Source organism: Megascapheus bottae, chromosome 21, assembly GCF_031878675.1.
Source record: "Megascapheus bottae isolate mThoBot1 chromosome 21, mThoBot2.hap1, whole genome shotgun sequence".
In the NCBI taxonomy this organism is placed as follows: Eukaryota; Metazoa; Chordata; class Mammalia; order Rodentia; family Geomyidae; genus Megascapheus; species Megascapheus bottae.
The window spans coordinates 3,035,561-3,044,551 of NC_143529.1; the positions used below are offsets into that span (position 1 = coordinate 3,035,561).

Below are 8,991 nucleotides of genomic sequence, written 5' to 3' on the forward strand. Positions count from 1 at the left end.
TAGCTAGTATTACAGACAGGAGCCACTAGCAGCTAGCTCCAACATAATAGGTTTAAGAAAAATCTTACAGGTTGCAAGGACCAGATGGAACCAGAACCTTTTTTTTTTTTTAATTTGCTTTTCCTCTATTTCAAGAATAATTACTTTAAAGAAAACGGGGATGGGAAGAGGTTCCAGGAACCTGAGTTCTGAGTTTACTTTGAAATGACTACCTCTATCTTGCTTCATCAAACATTTCAACTCTATTGGCTAAATGAACTAATATATTTAAAGAACCAGAAGAGAAAAATCATGTTTTCTTTTTTGTTGGTGGAGGTTTGAATTCGGGGCCTGAGCAAAAAACTGTGTTTTCATTAACTGAGAACCAAAACTTTTTCAAAGGAGTACTTGAACCTACTAAATATGTCTATTGTAAGACCTTCTTTCTTAGAAAGTAATATTCCTTCTCTTTCATTCCTGAAATGATAATTAATACAATCAAGCCATGGACAATTGTTAGCTGTAAGTAAATTACAAAGACTCATGGTATATATTTGTTGATCTTGACACCAAAAAGGGATAAAATGTAGTCTGAGGATCTTCCATTAAAAAAAAATCACAACAAAAGCTTGTATTTTGAGATAATTCTACAAAAATTGCAAACATCAGGAATATCTCGATTAATCTGCAAGTCATCTAGAAAATAATACTGTTACTTTTGAGAAGATTTGCCTTGCTATGTTCAGCAGTCACCGTGAACATGTTTCATTGGGTCACCATACAGTTAATCAGTGTCCGCTTATAATTATGTTTCGGAATAAGTTATGATGATTATACTTTTTGTTGTTGCTATTGTGTGTGTGTGTGTGTGTGTGTGTGTGTGTGTGTGTGTGTGTGTGTGTGTGTGGTCCAGTTTTGGAGCCTGGGTGCTGTCCCTTAGCACCCAGCATCTGTTAAAGAGTTTTCACAGATTTTGCTGACCAGCCATGCTTTAAACCACTATTCTCAGATCTCAACTTTCTGAGTAGCTAGGATTACAGGCAGAAGCCAATGGCATCTGGCTTCTGATGTTGCTTCAATCTCTAACTATGGCATTATACTTACTACAAACGAGAAAAAAGATTCATAGGCCACTTCTAGTGACTAGTGAAGCTGCCCATGAGACTCCAGCGTGGGTACCCTCAGCTCTTTCTCAGGCTCAAGTCACTACTGGTCACCAAGGCTGACAAAGATGTGCTGTCCGACACATCCTTCTTCCTCAAGTTCAGAAATGATTCTCCAGTGATCTGAAGACTCTCTCTCTCAAGCCTTTGTTTTCTTGTTCGAGTTGGAATATCCGTTCTTGCGCCTTGCAACCTTGCTTCTCATCAATTTCAATGGCTTTTCTCATTACCGCTGCCATTTCAGTTATCTGGTCAACATGTGCTTGTAACTCATTATGATTTGCTTTCAAATGCCTCCTCTCCAGGCCGTGTTGAGGTGCTTCAGGGACGGGTCGAGATGCATCAAGGAAAAATCCCTCGGAGCTGTTACGATGGACCATGTCAATCTTAGAATGCTGCTCTTTTAACTTCATTATTATCCCAGGATCATCTCTTTTGCTAGCCATTACCCGCTAAACATCTGTTCTCGGTACTCGCTCATTATAAGTTCAAGGCAGATGGATCCTCTTCCAAGGATGAACGTAATTCTTTGTTCTCTTGCTTCAGTTCTCTGATTTGTCTGTTTTCTTGCTGGATTCCCATAACTAACGTGGACTGAGGTCGATGTCTTGCTATTTCGTTAAGCTCTTGAATTTCTTCCTGATACTGCTTGATTGCTTCTACTCACTTGTTGAGAGCTGTGGTCTGTTCGATCAGAGACTCTGCTGCATCATCATGGTCTCTCAAGCTTTCCACCAGGGCTCTAGCATCTGCAAGTGCCTTCTCAATTGTGCAACTCATTTCTAAACAAGTACTCTGCTCTTAGCCATCAGCGGCCGCTGCGACTCGAACCCAGCACACTTGCCAGCACGTCCCAACCTAGACACTCAGTGCCCCAGTCCCGCCTTTCCAGCAAACAGACACCTAACAGGGACGGGAAACGGAGGTGGGAGGGGGAAGCAGCCCGAAAGGACACAGGGTCTGCTTCACTACCAAAGGGCCACATCACATATTTTTCTGCTATGTCAGGCTTTGAACAACAATCCTCAGAATGTAGCCTCTTGAGTAGCTGGTGTGAGCTGCCAGAGCCCAGCTCTTATTCTCTTTTATAATCTGCATAAAAACTTACAAGCAGTGTAAGGCTTTCCTATATTTGAAAACTATTTTCTTACTCTACTATTTATTGTGACTGAATTCATTTAATCATCTATGTAGTACCTCTCCACAACCTGACACACTGTTTTAATTGCTTAGAAAAGTGTTCAAATTTAGTATACTGCTAACAAAAGAGACTAGGCGGCTATACCCATTTTATGTGGATGGAACTATAAAGCCTACTAAAGTGGATGTTTGATGACTGAATAATCTAAAACAAAAAGTTGCTTAAAAATTATTGGCCAAACAAGAACAGGCCTGAAGACCAATGGAATAGAACTCCTCGGTTCTATTAACCCACAGACCTATGGCCATCTAATCTTTGATATGGGAGCCAAAAATAGAATGGAAGAAAGCCTCTTCAACAAGTGGTGCTGGCAGAACTGGTTAAGCACCTGCAGAAAACTAAAGTTGGATCCTTCTTTGGCACCCTGCACCAGGATTAACTCCAAATGGATCAAAGACCTCGTGGTAAAAGGAGATACATTGCAAACTTTAAAAGAAGGAATACTAGATACACTAGGTCTCCTTGGCACAGGTTGAAACTTTCTTAATAAGGACAAAGAAACAAATCAAATCAGAGAAAGTCTGGATAAGTGGGACTGCATTAAACTGCAGAGCTTCTGTAAGGCAAAGGACATAGCTAGCAAATTTACTAGAAAGCCTATAGAGTGGGAGAAGATCTTTATTAACCACACAGCGGACAAAGGTCTCATATCTAAAATATATCAACAGCTCAAAAAATTGAATCACTTCAAAACTAATCTCCAAAGAAACAACCATTCCTTTAAAAGATGGGCCAAAAATATAAAGAGAGTTTTCTCTGAAAAAGAAATAAGAATGACCTAGAGACACATGAAGAAATGCTCGGCATCTCTGGCCATAAAAGAAATGCAAATCAAAACAACTCTAAGATTCCACCTCACTCCAGTTAGAATGGCCAGGATCAAAAAAACTAATAACAACAGATGCTGAAGGGGATGTGGCCAGGAGGGGTCACTACTACACTGTTGGTGGGAGTGCAAACTCATTCAACCCCTATGGAAAGCAGTATGGCAGTTCCTCAAAAGACTAAACATAGAGCTCCCCTATGACCCAGCAATTCCACTCCTTGGCATTTACCCAATCATCCAGAAACAAGAACATACTAAAGCCACTAGCACAACGATGTTCATTGTAGCACTATTTGCATAGCAAAGATATGGAACCAACCCAGATACCCCTCAGTTGATGAGTGGATCAACAAGATATGGTATTTATACACAATGGAATTCTATGCTGCTGTCAAAAAGAATGACATTGCCCCATTTGTAAGGAAATGGAAATACTTGGGAAAAATCATATTAAGTGAAGTAAGCCAGACTCAAAGGAACATAGGCTCAGTGGTTTCCCTCATTTGTCATAATCAGTAGAAACCTTGGGGTCTCCAAGCAGAGATTTACAATAGAACAAAACCTAGATACATAAGGCCATGTAGTATGACGTTAAATGAAAGGACCTCCAGGATATAGAAACAAAAGCCCTATAATGAGTGATTGCTGTCCTTAATGTACTGTTATCTGTCTTCTCTTTTGCTGTCCTTTGGTTATCTCATATGGTTACAGTATTTCACCTTGTTTCTGATATAGTGTATATAGGCGTATTTGGTTATTTGAAATCGGATAGGGAAGGGGGGAAAACAAGATGAGGGACAAGGATGGGGGAAGGGAAATGGGGATCAAGACATAAGAAAGGGTATCAATATTTATGAAGTAATGCATCTTCTATCTGGTGAATATAATGTGACCCTTCTATTAATCACAATAAAAAATATATGGAACAAAAATTACTGGCCAAGAAAACAAATCTTTTAGCTGTCTTTTTTTAAAAATCAGTTTATCACACATTGAAGCAACTTAGAGTTCTTGACTTTATTGTTCCTTTATTATGCACTGTGAATTTTGCCTGGGGTCAGAACTTTCCCCAAGCTTGGAGGTGGCCTCCGGGCTTCTGACTAAGTTAGTCTCTACAGAATTTTTCTCTCAGTTGGCTCTAACTTCTTTTCATCTCAAACAAGAAGGCACTAAAGAGACTTTATTTAAAAATGCTGAGCAGTCATAAAGACATTGGTCTTGCCCTAGATTTTTGACTTCAATGCTTATTGAGCTTTTCTCATCGGATAGAAAATGAGTGATACTAATCAAAATTCTACAGCATACACTGTGACTCTACAAAGACAGAAGTTAATTTTTCCTGTGTTATGAGGACTGGAGGCCATCTAGAGGGCTCTATCCCATGAGGTCACTTAGGGAAGCAGGTGCCTCTTCCTAGTTGGACTGCTCCAATATGTTCTGGGCTAACATTTTGGTCAAAACTGGGTTGATGTCTCAAGTTCCAGCTCAAGGGAAGAGTGGAGTTTTCTCTCTCATGTCTGTGTTCTCAAGAAGATAACCTAGATATCCTGCACCTATCACTTCTGTTCATTTCCTATTTGTTCTAGTAACAAGGAGAAATGGGAAGTGTTTTTTAATATCCCAATGACCTAGAGCAAGCTCAAGAAACATGGTTATAAAAAAAGAGAGGGTGGATAGATACCGATACTTCTCAGCTACACCCCATAAAAAAGGTGAAAAGAAATACTAGCTACATAATAGAAAAATGGACTCCCCATCCACCTTGTTATTTTGTTCCCATTTGAGAGCCATTTTCCAAACTTAAGGTTTTGAGTGTCTCTCCCTATTCTGGCTGCATCTTCAACGGCATTCTGATTGGTATTATTGCCTACATGAAGCAGCTATACATTGTATAGTTAGCTCAGATGTCAGTGGGTCCTTTATGAAATATGTTATAGCTTACATATGAAATATCCTCTACAGAATTATGTGTTGAACACTTGGTTCTCAAATGGTGCCATTATGTTAGGCAGTTTTGGAAACTTTAGAGAGTAGGGTTTTGTTGAAGGAAGTTACTAGAGGCATAATATTGAAAATTATACTTGGTCCCTAGTCCCTTCCTGTCTCTACTTCCTGTCCTCTATGAGGTGAACATCCTCTTTCTCTATGTATTCCTGTCGTCATGCTATTCCTCCTCACCACAGGCTCAGAACCAGAGGCCAAGGAGGACAAATTGAATCTTCTGAAATCATAAACCAGATATTTCCTCCTTTAAGGTATTTATATCAGGTCACAGGTATGCAAAAGGTAACATGAAATGTATACTAGGCAATGTTGCTTGTTCTTTTTTGAAGCATCTTTTTTTAATTGTAGTATATAGAGGGGTTACAGTTACATTCACCAGATAGTAGGTACATTACTTCTCATACATTGATACCCTTTCTCATGTTTTTGTTCCCATTTCCCTCCCCCGACCCCCTTCCAATCATCTTGTTTTCTCCCTTTCCTACTTCAAATAATCAAAGAAACGTACAAACTATATACCAGGTGCAATAACTTCTTTACTAATAACTTGCCCGTGACTTCTCATGGCAATGAAAATCAGTCTAAATTTGTTTCCATACTCTGAAGTCTTTCCACATTGGCTGCTGCTTCCTTGTTACCTTTTGTCTCGTTGTCTTTTGATTGGTTTTATTCCTTCCATCTATTCATCTGGTTCTTCTCTTGGTTTCTCTCTTGCTGTTTTCTTTGCTCAAAGTCCTGTCATCAAAAAAGGGTATGCTAATCCCTTAGCTGATCCCTTCATTAAGCACTCCCATGGTTTACCCAGAAGAGGCAGTCACACCCTTCCAGTCACTCTCTGTGACAGCATCTCAAAAAATCCCCTTCACAGCACACATCATGGTCATGTTATTTTTTTGCTTTGCATATTTGTATGACTTAAACTCCTAGTGACAGAAACATTGTCTATTCTACAGTGCATCCATATTAATCCATGAGTATCTATCACCTGAAAAGTTTGACCTTTGTGAAGTAGTACAACAATTTATATGAGAGCTATTAGACCAGAACCTTGCATAGAATACAGATGTGTAAATTCTAGTGAATCAGAGGGACAAACAGTTTCATTTGGGATTTTTTTTAATTTTTTTATTGTAATTAATAAAAGGATTACATGATATTTGCCAGATAGAAGGTGCACTAATTCACATACATTGATACCCTTTCACATGTCTTGGTCCCCATTACCCTCCCCCCAAGCCCCCCATCTTGTTTTCCCCCCTCCCTATCCAATTTCAAATAACCAAATACGCATATATCCAATATATCAGATAACAAAGTGAAATACTGTAACAATATGAGATAATCAAGGGACAGCAAAAGAGATGAGAGATAACATAGTACCTTAAGGACAACAATCATTCATTATATGGCTTTTGTTTCAATATCCTGGAGGTCCTTTCAATTAGCTTCATACTATATGGCCTTATGTATCAAGGGTTTGCTCTGTTGCAAATCTCTGCTAGTAGAGTCCAAGGTTTCTACTGATTATGACAGATGAGGGAAACCACTGAGCCTTAATTCCTTTGAGTTTGGCTTACTTCACTTATTTTTTTTTTAAGACAGGGTCTTTTCCTGGAGGTAAAAGCTGACACACTGAAAACTTTACAGGGAGGAATAGGAGATACACTAGGCCTCCTTGGCACAGGTCGAAACTTTCTTAATAAGGACCAAGAATCACAACAAATCAGAGAAAGGCTGGATAAGTGGGACTGCATTAAACTGCAGAGCTTTTGTATGGCAAAGGTCATAGCTAGTAAACTAATCAGGAAGCCTACAGAGTGGGAGAAGATCTTCACCAACCAAACAACGGACAAAGGCCTCATATCTAAAATATATCAACAACTCAAAAATTGAATCACTCCAAAACTAACCTCCAAAGTAACAACCATCCTATTAAAAAATGGGCCAAAGACTTAAAGAGGGTCTTCTCTGAAGAAGAAACAAAAATGGCCTATAGACACATGAAGAAATGCTCAACATCTCTGGTCATAAAAGAAATGCAAATCAAAACAACTCTAAGATTCCACCTCACTCCAGTTAGAATGGCCAGGATCAGGAAAACGAATAACAACACATGCTGGAGGGGATGTGGCCAGGAGGGATCACTACTACACTGTTGGTGGGAGTGCAAACCACTATGGAAAGCAGTGTGGCAGTGCCTCAAAAGGCTAAACATAGAACTCCCCTATGACCGAGCAATTCCACTACTTGGCATTTACCCAACCATCCAGAAACAAGGACATACTAAATCCACTAGCACAACAATGTTCATTGCAGCACTATTCACCATAGCAAAGATATGGAACCAACCTAGATGTCCCTCAGTTGATGAGTGGATCAACAAGTTGTGGTATTTGTACACAATGGAATTCTATGCTGCTGTCAGAAAGAATGACATCGCCCCATTTGTTAGGTAATGCAAAGACTTAGAAAAAATCATATTAAGTGAAGTAAGCCATACTCAAAGGAACTTAGGCTCAATGGTTTCCCTCATTCGTCACAATCAGTAGAAACCTTGGGCTCTACTAGCAGAGATCTGCAATAGAGCAAAATCTTGATACATAAGGCCATATAATGAGAAGCTAATTGAAAGGACCTCCAGGATACTGAAACAAAAGCCATATAATGAATGATTGTTGTCCTTAATGTACTATGTTGTCTCTCATCTCCTTTGCTGTCCCTTGGTTATCTCATATTGGTATAGTATCTCACTTTGTTATCTGATATATTGAATTTATTTGTATTTGGATATTTGAAATTTGATAGGGAAGGGGGGAAAACCAAGACGGGGGGGGTGTGGGGGGGGAGGGAAATGGGTACCAAGACATGTGAAAGGGTATCAATGTATGTGAATTAATGCACCTTCTATCTGGCAAATATCATGTAACCCTTTTACTAATTACAATTTAAAAAAAGGCAAAAAAAAAAAAAGACAGGGTCTTTTAACTACATGGCCCAGACTGACCTCAAACTTGGGCTCCTTCTGCAACCTCCCAAGTACAGTGATTTCAGGTATGCACTACTATGCCTAATTGGGAAAATTTTGCATAAACTCTGTGCTGCTTTATACATTTTAAATATTAAAAAGTAAGTATGTCTTGTAAAAAATATAAGTAAGTATAAAGAAAAGTTCCATTGGGGCTAGGAGCATGGCCTAGTGGCAGATTGTTTGCCTAGCATGCACAAAGCCCTTAGGTTCAATTCTTCAGTACCACATACACAGAAAAAGCTAGAAGCAGTGCTGTGGATTAAGTGGTAGAGTGTTAGCCTTGAGAAAGCCCAAGGACAGTGCCAAGGTCCTGAGTTCAAGCCCTAGGACTGTCAAAATAAATAAAAAAGAAAAGTCCCATCACTGAAATAAAATCTTGGTAAGAGTCATATAGGCTTTTTGCCCACATGCACACACCAGTTTTGAAAATTGATAACATATATGTATGCAGTTAAAGTAGAAAACTTGCCAAGTACACTTGCCAAGAAATAATGCTTATTTTAAAGTATGGAGATGAACATTAAAATAAATTATGTGCTTCATTTGCATGTTTTAGGTGGTGATTATGGAAAAGCACTAAATAAGGCTCAGATAGACTTATCTATCAGCAGCTGTAACTATGCCCCATGCCAGAGACCCTCTGTAGCATGGGGGTGTAGAGTGGGGGGAAAGAAGAATAATTGTCTAGAAATGCTTGTCAAACCTGAGATCCAACTTATTTAGATCTCCTTCCTTTTCACAGAACATTGATTGCTTCTCTTTTCATTTTTTTCTAGCAAAAGATTATAAA

General features: G+C 39.1%; 1 pseudogene; it reads right to left on the reverse strand.

The window, feature by feature from the left end:
* Window positions 1-1,160: 1,160 nt before the first annotated feature.
* Window positions 1,161-1,922, reverse strand: LOC150048555 (FGFR1 oncogene partner 2 pseudogene; annotated as a pseudogene).
* Window positions 1,923-8,991: the final 7,069 nt, after the last annotated feature.